The sequence below is a fragment of the Helianthus annuus genome, chromosome 3 (genome assembly GCF_002127325.2).
Source record: "Helianthus annuus cultivar XRQ/B chromosome 3, HanXRQr2.0-SUNRISE, whole genome shotgun sequence".
Lineage (NCBI taxonomy): Eukaryota > Viridiplantae > Streptophyta > Magnoliopsida > Asterales > Asteraceae > Helianthus > Helianthus annuus.
Genome location: NC_035435.2, coordinates 74,620,337 through 74,631,787, shown reverse-complemented (window position 1 = coordinate 74,631,787; position 11,451 = coordinate 74,620,337). Strand labels below are relative to the sequence as shown.

Sequence of the window (11,451 nt, the reverse complement as noted above, 5' to 3'; positions counted from 1 at the left end):
ACACACGTTTGAATATTCTTAAACAATTTAACAAACACAAATTTTTATCAAATAACATTCAAAAAGTTATTAAAAACCAAATTTTGAAACCCGGAAAAGTGAGCCATACTTAAGTCACATTCAAAAATTAAGTAAATAAATACTTGAGTGCACACCTACAAGTTGTTTATACAAAAAACAATGGTACTCAAATGAGGAAGACACCTAATGCAACAATTTCCCAAATCCAAATAACACATATTGAGAAAAAACCAAACATGGAAGAAAAACAAACAGACACAAAATCAAAATGGAATACCAAAGCATGTGAACAACAACAACAATTGCAAACCTATATGAAAGAAAAAAAATGCAAGGATTTCATAACCCAATCATAAATTAAAACCTAAAATATGACAAATAGAAATTAAAGGATTAAAGGATGGAAACCTAACCTTAAGGAGATGAAATCGCACCTGAACCAACCACTAATAAAAGTATGAAAGAGAGAATTGGAACTAATGAAGACATAATATGTGACAGAAAGATACACGTCAAGGCCAGGCAGATGACACATAATGAAACAGTACACATTTCATAAGTATGCAAATGACAGACAGGGGGAAAAAACCCTAGAAAATCGTCCTAAAAACGAATTGAACCCTGGTAATGAAACAAAACTGTGACACTCTGTGCTTACGAGGTTAGCGTCGTTCATTTTCGCATTTATAAATCAATTCTTATACAAATCTTATTTATATAAATGCATGAAATTGTATGACGAATTAAATATACTTATCTAATTTATTTTGTATAAACGAGTATTTGAAGCCAAATCCATATCGTGATTGAACCAACCCGAACCATTTGAACCATGGCATAAATCGCGTAACTCGAAACTTGCGAGGCCCGAACCACAACTTGTTTAATATATATATATATAGGGTAGGGTTCATGCGAGAACCACCCTTATTGCGAGAACCGCGAGAACCAATGTGAACAGGGGCAATTTTGTAAATACCAAACAACTTTTAAAATATTGGACTTCAAGCACAAATTAAATTACATTTAATACATATTTTCACATCCACTCTCTCTAACCTCTGATTACATCCAGATCTCTCAACATTTTCTCAACATTCAACCCGAATCTCTAACCAATTATCAACAGTTCGTCCCTAAATCTCTCAACAATACTCAACAGTTCATCGATTACATCATCGTCTCGAATACATCATCACTTCACCATCATCAGTTCGGGATATTGAAGCATCTGGATTGAGAATTTATCCCAGATCTGAGATTTTACCAGCAGATAGTCATATTATCGAGGTTAGTTCCCAAAGTTCGTCCAAAATTAGTCCTATAATATATATTATGAACTTGATCATCGATCGTACATTCTTCATCCATTCGTAATTAGGGCAACATGATTATAAGCATTGTGCATTTTTAATCCTTTCATAATTAGGGCAACGTGATTATAAGAATAGATGATTCAATGAATGTGTCATAGTAAATTTGAGCAAATAAAGTTAATAATATCATTCATGTGCATAGTGAATTTGAGTAGATTTGTTTAGGATACATGTAGATGATTTTGTGTAATTAGAATATGCTGGTGTTGTTGTTTTAGGTAATGGACACGTGCATAGTGAACTTGGGCAGTTTTGTGTAAGATACGTGATTTTGTGTAATTAGGATATGATGGTGTTATTGTGATTTTGTGTAATTAGAATATGATGATGTTACTATTTCATGTGATGCACATGTGCATAACAAACATGAGCAGTTTTGTTTAATATACGTGTTTATGATTTTGTGTAATTAGATTCTGTTGATGTTGTTGTTTAAAGTGATGCATATGTGCATATTGAATTTGAGCACATAACATTGAACTTTACATAAGGATTGATTTTGAATATCATTATAAGAATATGTGATGCACATGTGCATTTTGATTCACAAGTGCATAATGACAATGACATGTGATGCACATGTGCATACAGATGCACAAATGCATATCGTTTACGGTGATGAAAAAAGGTGTTTAATGCACATACTAATTGAAATTACATTTTGGTTATATTATGTTTCAATTATTATTGTAGGTAAAAAAACGGAAACAAGCGAAGAAAGTAACATTTGTGTTGAGATAGAATGACGAAGGGGCAACAAAACTACCTGATGATAAGGAAGGTGAATACAAAAGTGTTTAATGAAAAACCAAAAAAGGTTGGATATTAGTCGATGATGTAGTTGGTTGTATATGCACATGTGCATCCAATTGTCACTTTCATGTTGAGCAATGTTGTTTGATGTCATGTGCAGTTATTCCAGGAGAAAGAAATACAAGGAATAGGACAAGTAAAAAGCACGATGTGATGGATGACAAGGGCGACGAGACGGTGGAAAACTTCCACCATTAATGAAAGAAAGTTGCATAGAACGTGTTATATTGAAAATTATGGTTGTTTTTGTATGGTGATTTATATGTTAGTTATTTTTTATTGATAATTTATATTTGTTTATTGGACGATGACAACTATACGATCGTTAATTCATTAATTTGATGTAATATGGTATAGTATATGTTGGAAATGCACATGTGCATAAGGTGAATTAGTATGCATAGTGGTGATATATGATGTGTTTCCGGATGATTATAATCAATTTACAATGTTTTCAAATGTTATACGGTGGTTAGTATAGTACATATTAGAAATACACAAGTGTTTATTGTTGTGACATAAATGATTATGTTGCCAATGCACATGTGCATATTTATATATTATTATGCATAGTGGTAATGTATGACGGTGTTTGGTATAGGATATGTAGTTTACAATGTTGTATGGTGTATGGTGTATGGTATAGTATATGTTGGAAATGCACAGTTACCTATTGATGTGATATGATGAGTGGCATAGTTTATGTTGGCATTGCACATGTGCATAACGTGTAGAGGTAGTAATGTATAATGTTGTTTGACATATTATATGGTGGGAATGCACATGTGCACAATGTATACGTTGTAATGTATAATATGTGGGTTGAAAATGGAGTACAAATCGTGCATCGATAAGTTTAGATGGTATGGTTTCAATGTTGAAAATGCACGCGTTGGGTAATGCACATGTGCATGATGTTGAAACAGTGGACATGTTGGTAATTTATGTTAATTGGTCATGAACACAACAATGAATACTACACCGCTAAGTAGATAAAAAATAAGTCTAAACAAGGAATGTAAACAAAAAAAAAACAAGTGATAATCAATTTATAAGTAGTTCAAGTATTTTTTTTGGTTGTCCTTCTTTTGAACATAATATGTACCATTCTTTTGAACATAATATGTACCGATGTGTATAATGCTCAATGTAGGATTGTTCCTATATATAAACAAAAAATAAAATGAATAAAAAGAGGATATAAATATCATAATTAATAAAACATATGGAATGTGTACGCACAATGTTTAAATGGTCAACGATGTATACATGGTCAACAGTTTATCGGTCAACCATGTATACATGGTCAAGAGTTTATCGGTTATGATCCTAGTGGGTCAACAGTTTATCGGTGATGATCCTAGTGGGTGAATAGTTTATCAGTGATGATTATAGTGGGTCAACAGTTTATCAGTGATAATTATAGGGTGTTAGAGTAATAATTATAGGGTGTTAGCGTTACGATGCATATGTGCATGGGAAATGTGCTGATGGTTAACATATGATTATAGGGAGATGATTAAAGGGTGTTGGCAATGTGATGCGCATGTGCACGGTTATGTATTAATGGTTAACTGTACTATTAGTTATGATTATAGGGTGTTGTTAACGTGATGCACATGTGCATGTGCATGTTCATGTTAATGATGGTTAACAGTTTACGGATGACGAGTATGGGTGTTATCAACATAATGCACATGTGCACGATCAGTGACGTGCACAATCGGTGACGCGTATGGGTGTTATCAACATAATGCACATGTGCATGATCGTTGTATTGATTCCCAAGAACCATTACAATATACTCTACTGGTTTCATTAACGGATGATAGCAACACAAACCTTTATCAACAAAAACTCGCATTGTGTTCAGGTTCTATTTTTCTTCAATCTACATAGAGAATGATTTACATGCACTTAGTTCCAAAAGACACGTTTGAATATCTCATTGTACAAAATACTTGTGACAACTAAATAGAATCTCTACGAGGTCAAAAGCAACATATTCATTCATCATAATCTGAGTTTGAATCCTCATCAACTCGTCATGTTCCCCATTTTCCTGCAATTAAGGTTTTGCTTGGTGAGTATAAATACAGTTGCTGCAATACCTATATTATATAATATGGTAAAATAAAACTATACCTATATTATATAATATGGTAAAATAAAACTGATGGGTGGAAACAATATTCTACATTAGCAAGAATCACTATGGGTATGAATGAGTTTAATAGTAAGTTGGTACTGCAACAAGTATAATTAGTTAATTACTTGATACTGTTGCTTGGGTGGGTCAGACACAACGTGTAACGGGTCAACACAGGCCGGGTTAAATGCTAATTCTCATATATTTTCCCTAAAATCTGACACACCCTTTTACTATCAATCTGTTTTTACTCCGTCAAACCAAACACCACTATGTTTCAAAGTAAAGAACAGTAGTTACGGTGAGAAAAAAACATGCGCACCTTTCTCTTAGCATAGTCTGTCAAAACTTTCTCAAACTTTGCTCGTTGTTCTGTCGCAATGTCATAGTACTGCACCTTCTCCTATAATAAAATACCACATGCCAAAAGATATTAATACTAAGGTGTCGTTGCTCAGCTACACCCAAATTTGATGGAAATACCAAGTACGTAGACATAATTTATAACTAAATAATAAAAGTAATCAATATATGAATACACACGCAAAAGATGACACTTCAGCTAAGTTACAAGATACTACTTCAAACCACTCTACTTTACTTTTTGAAACAATCACCAAACTACCAAAATGCAAAAACAAAAACTATAGTTTAGAAGAATAAACAATCTGGAACTAAAGTTTAAAAGCTCCAAATCCAGTGGTCTTTTTAGAATGTAGATTCCCACAATTTGTTCAAACTTAAACCCACGTGTTCTTGCAAATTGTGCGTAAAATCATGAAATAACTTTGACAAACTGAACATTTTGATGTTGCTTCCTGTCACTTACATAATCCGTAACCAAATCTAGCATTACCATAATTTATCAAAATTTCTCAATTTTAAGGAATCCATATTTTTTGTTTATATGTAGAAAATACCTCATTTGACCTCGTGTGAGTGACCATGATAATCTCTAAACTTATCAAAATTTCTCAAATAATTAATAATGTAATAAACAACTGAAGATACAAAATTTAAAACAATACAAACCTCATAAGTCATGGTCTTCCACTTCTTTCCACAAGCCTTGCCAATATGCAAAATGAGTTTGTAGGCACATAGATGTCAGGTGGCAGAACAAATAATACGATTTTGTTGAAAAGTTATGTAAAAAATAGTCAGATGATGAAGAATGAGTTATAGTGAACACCTCACGCATTGACTTGACATCTGGATTTTGCTCTTCGCATTGACTTGACATCTGGATTTTGCTCTTGGAATTCCTTACGAAAATCCTCCCTTCAATATTTGAAATCATAATGGTTACACAAAAAAGAAAACCATGATACATTAACGGAGAGCGTTATGAGAAAGAATCAAATGGTTATGTAATCCTAATTTTTTGAATGCAGAATCCATTCAAAAAATATTAAGATTATTCAAACACATGTTTAACTATTTGTGACAAATGACCGATAATTGCACTTAAAGTAATCCATTCCAACAGTATCACTACTTTCGCTACTATATCCTCTGGGATCAAAGATTAAAAAGTTCAAATTCTTATTACTACTGATCATGCATCAGAATGTAATGGGTGCAAAGGACCCCACAGTATTACTTTACTTTCATGCATTGCAAGTGGAAAAAGATTGAAAGCTTATATCAAATGAGTTGACCTTATATAGGATCCACTCATGTTCCACAAGGGCCACTAACCTATGAGTACTATTTGTGTTTGCTTTTTGATTAGCACAACTTCATAATTGCTGCTGGTTTCATTCTAGGGTTTAGGGAAAGTTTATATACATCCAACCAATCTCTTTCTTCAAGTCACTAAACCCCAGAACACCTAGATTTTTCCCAATTTATACATAAATCTATACATCCAATTCAGTTGGAATTTAAAGTGCACACATATACACATATGCAGGGGATTAAATCACAAAACTAAAAGAACACATACAGGAAATAGAAGAAGCCATTAACTTTAATAGGGACCCAGTTAAGCCACTCGGAAACCTTAAAATCCGACCCAAAGCAAGCTTCTTCCAGGACTTTTCTAGCCGCTTGAACTGTGAACCCATCAGATTGACGAGGAGGGTATATATGTGATGAATCAGAAGATGCCATATGTATCACAAAGGGGTTACAAGTGAAATTATGTTTATTTATAAGTGATAGAACAAATAACAACATAATCAGACTGAGTAAACGTATAAGGACACTTACAGTGGGAATTGGTAACAACATAGAAATTGGTAACAGAATGGATGTAATAAAAAAGTATGTAATTTGTTGTGATTACCAGATAAATGATGTATTCAACCGAGTAATCGTAGAAGGAGGAGCCGAATTAGTTATTGCAGTGGTGACTTATCAGCAAGTGTATGAATGTCACTGGATGAGTTGTCGTCGGAGGAGTTGTTAGAGAAGGAGTTATCACGGTGGTGGTGCGGTGGTGGCAGAGGTGATGTGTCGACGGCGGCGGCGGTTGTCAGGGGAGTGGTAACAGTGAACTATGATTTGAATGAGGATGTAAACCCTAACTATTTGAACAGAACGAAGATGGAAGATGTAAACCCTGTTACATGGAATTTCACTTTAATTACAAAAATGCCATGTGTTCACACTGGTTCTCGCGGTTCTCGCAATAAAGGGTGGTTCCTAACGGATCCTTATCCTATATATATATATATATATATATGGAGCCGCTAAAATAGAAACCACCTTCAGTTGTAAGAACCGCGAGAACCACTTTCAACCAATCAGATTTTGCCACTCAAAAGGTTATTTTGGTCTTTTAACACTAAATGTCATTTTCTCCACCTCTCTCCTCATTTATTACTGTCAGAACTTTCTCTCTCATTACTCTCCTTTCTCTTTCTCGAATACAAAAAGCAAATCACAAATCACAGGAACCAAAACCTTCATCTCCACATCTCTCCTCACTAATTCATTCATCTCTCATCTCTCTCTCTCTCTATAAAAACCTCTGATCCCTCATCATCGTTCACCCACAATCATCTCTAAAAACACCACACCCACACAGGTGACATCCCCACTCGTTTCTCCGGCGACCCCCAAACCTCCCACTCGTTACCGGCACTATCACCTATTTCAGTCGATACAGACGGCGGCGGGAGGTGGTGAGGAGCGAAGGAGAATGGTGGCTTGGGGTGAGGGTGATCTTGAAGGTTTTTTGATGGTTTGTAGGTGTGGGGCGGTGGTTGATCGGTGTACGGAAGACGGTTGTGCGATGTGGTTGGTCGGTCACCATCGACTGAAAACGAACCGATTGGGTCATTTGTGATTCTTGATGATTTGCCCAAAGGTTCGATTTGTTTCTGTTTCTGTTTATGTTTTGAAATTTGGTGGGTTTGATTATTTTGGTGGGTTTGTAAAAATTTGGTGGGTTTTGATTGTTTTGGTGGTGTGGCAGTGGGTGCGGTGGTGTGGTAGTGGGTTTGGTGTTGTGGCGGTGGGTTTGGTGGTCTGTTCATGTTCATGTTCCTTTTTGGGTTTGAACCTGGTTGAATAATTTTATCTGCTACAATCATGTGTTTTGATTCTGTTGAATGATGTTCATTATTGTTGCTGGGGTTTCATTTGATTTGCTTTTGGGTATGTACAGCATGTATGGTTGTTATTGTTGCTGGGTTTTCTTTTGATTTGTGATTTTGGGTATGTACAGCATGTTCATCAGGTGATTATGAATGTTTGAATATGTGGGTTTTGATCCGTTTTGGATTTGGGGCGATGATGATGCAAAAAAAAAAAAAAAAACCCGTATATTTTGATGACGAGGGCGCGGCAAGGATGGTGGAGGGTAGGTTTTTGAACCTGCAACCCTACTTTTGCAGCCTTTGATTATCGGAAAATCTGAGCCAAAACAACGTTTTTTTAAGATTCCACTCGTTTTTTTTTATTTTTGTTTGTTGGGTTTTTATATTTTTTTGAGGCGTCAATGATGATAACAATATATCTGAGACACCTCCCGAGTTTGCGATTTCTGAGTGCGTTCGTTTTTGCGTAAAAAAATTTTTGTAAAAAAAAATTAAACCGTAAACTTTTTAACGCAAACCGTAAACTTTTTTAACGTAAAACGTAAAAACGTGAAGCGTAAAAAGCTTTACGTAAAACGTAAAAAGTTTAACGTAAAACGTAATTTTTTTTTAGTAAAACGTAAAAAGTTTTACGTAAAACGTAAAAAACCGGCGCGTAAAACGTAAAAAAACGTTAACGTAAAAAAACCAGCGCGTAAAACGTAAAAAACTGGCGCGTAAAATGTAAAAAACCGGCGCGTAAAACGTAAAAAACCGGCGCGTAAAATGTAAAAACGTTAACGTAAAACTTTTTTACGTTCCGTAAAAAAAAACGTAAAAAAACGTTAATGTAAAAAAAGCGGCGCGTAAAACGTAAAAAACCGGCGCGTAAAATATAAAAAAACCGGCGCATAAAACGTAAAAAACCGGCGCGTAAAACGTAAAAACGTAAAAAACGTTAACGTAAAACTTTTTTACGTTTCGTAAAAAAAAGCTTGTAAAAAACGCTCGTAAAAAAACGCTCGTAAAAAACGGTGCGTTAAAAAAAAGGCAATAAAAAACGGCGCGTTAAAAAAACGGCGCGTAAAAAACGGCGCGGTAAAAAACGGCGTTAAAAACGGCGCGTAAAAAAGCCGGACGTAAAAAACGGCGTGTAAAAACCGGCGCGCAAAATTAATTGTTGTTGTCAAAAAATCTGAATTTAAAATTGTTTTTAATAAAAAAATCTTTAAAAAAATAAAAAGAAATATAACAAAACTAAAAAGTAATATAATAAAACAAAAAAGTACTTAAAAAATAATAAAAAGAAAAAGACAAAAAAGTGTTATTTTACTAAACTACCTTTTTGGATTAAAAAATGAAAGACATAATAAGACAAATTGTATTTAATATTAATTTTTCTTACTTTTAATCTCATCCATTAATCTTATTGATCTAAAGGCTAGAAAGTGGTTCCTATGGTTTTTACAACTAGAGGTGGTTTTCATTTTAGCGATCCCCTATCCCCTATATATATATATAATGGCCTACATGTTGCCATGTGTCTCAGCCACCTTCATATTCTTTTTAGCTTTTGAAGGCACATTGGTAAATTTACATATTCATACCCCACTCCCAAGATATTTTGACCAACCTGATTTGACACTATCACCCATCACATCATTCTCACCCATCATCCTCCATTTTGTTTACTTTATTTCAAATTAACCAGTTTTTTTTTCAAAATATGTTAATCTTCTTAAACCACTCATTTCACACTAGATCCGCCATTAATGCACTATGGAGCATCCATCAACAATGGTAGATCTAAAGGAAAATGGAGGATACTCTGATGTGCTCGACCATGAAAACCCAAAACATCTTCATTGACAACGATGATGTGTTCTACAATGAAGATAATGTTCCAAGTTTGCTCTACAATCTTCATCATGTTTATCAAGAACACATAGAGAGAAGCAAGTTTGAAGATCTTCATCGTGTTCATCGCATGGTTCTAGATCCGGTAAGTGTTTTAGAGAGAGAAAGTTGCTGTTTTAGAGAGAGAAACAACAATCTCTTGAGTATTTTATTTTAAAAAATCATTTCACACTTGATGTTTTTGTTAAAATGGTTGTTAATAGGTTTTGTGTAATGGCTGTTTTAGAGATGAAACATGATTTTTTTTTGTTAAAATGGTTCTTAAAAGGGGTAAATGTTTATGTAATTTGCAGGTTTTTATTTTTATGTTAAAAAGTTGTGCTTGGTTTGTTGCTTGTTTGGGCTTTTGATCTGAATAGTAACTATTTTTTGTTGGTTTGGTTGCTTTGTTTGGGGCTTTTGATCTGAATAGTAACTGTTTTTGTGATGTTATTTGAGAAAAAAAAATTTCTGGCTATGAATGTGTTAATATTTATGTTTGGTTAACGACTTAACGGTTATCTTAACTTTTTGTTATTAGGACGGTGATGGATACAAGGGAAATAAGATCCAATTCTCGGGACCGTTGGTTTCGTCAAACGTGGATCAGATGCTCAAGGATCATGACCATGTTTATGTTACAGCACAACATAACTAACACGTGTTATAGCTTGAACTTCTCAGACATGCATGTGTTACATGTGACATGAAACCCATGTACAACGTAACACGTGTTACGTGTGACATGAAAACACATTTTTATAACTTCCCTGGCATACACACACCCACATGTTTACAAACCGTTTCAAGACCGACCCAAACAAGCAAGGGTAGCCGCCGAAAAGCTAAGGCAGCAAAGGTAGCCGCTGAAAAGCTAAGGCAGACTGTCAAAGGAAGCTCCACCATTTTCTTAGTGCTATGTATTTTCGTTTACTACTAATATGTAATGTGAGACTCTTATTGTTTTGTCTAGTACATGATGTTAAAACGGTATGGACTTAACACATTCTGGAAGTCTTAACACACGTTATAAAAGAGGCTTAACACATGTTATATCAGGTATACTAGGTTGTTATTAAGTTACTATTGGAGTTTATGCATCCATTCTGGAAGTCTTAACACACGTTATAATAGAGGCTTAACACACGTTACACATGTTACAGTATGTATATACAAATCATGATGTTTTGGAAATCACTAGCTTATACATGACACCATGTTGGGTTAAACCAAGATTATAACAGAGGCTTAACACATGTTATCCTAGGTATACGGTGTTACAATATTAACTTGTATGTTCCATATTAACTTGTACACGTGTTACGATCAGTATATGCACATCATGGTGTTTTGCAAACCACTTTCATATACATGAATACAAGTCGGGTTATAATGGATGCTTACATGTTATCATATGTATACAAGTGGGGTTACAACAAGATTACGAAATTGTACAAGTGGGGTTACAACAAGATTACGATATTAACTAAGCTCACCATTAAACTCATCGCCCCAGTCGACTGTTTTCACCCTTGTCACATGTTAAGCAATTACATGTTCCGAACAGACAAATTGTAACACATGTTAGATCAGTATATACACATCATGGTGTTTTGTAAACCACTAGCTTATACATAAATACATGTCAGGTTACAAAAAGATTATAACA

The 11,451-nt window shown here is 34.4% G+C and overlaps 1 pseudogene; it reads right to left on the bottom strand.

Moving 5' to 3' along the window:
* Positions 1-4,216: 4,216 nt before the first annotated feature.
* On the bottom strand, positions 4,217-6,474 carry LOC110927697 (annotated as a pseudogene).
* Positions 6,475-11,451: the final 4,977 nt, after the last annotated feature.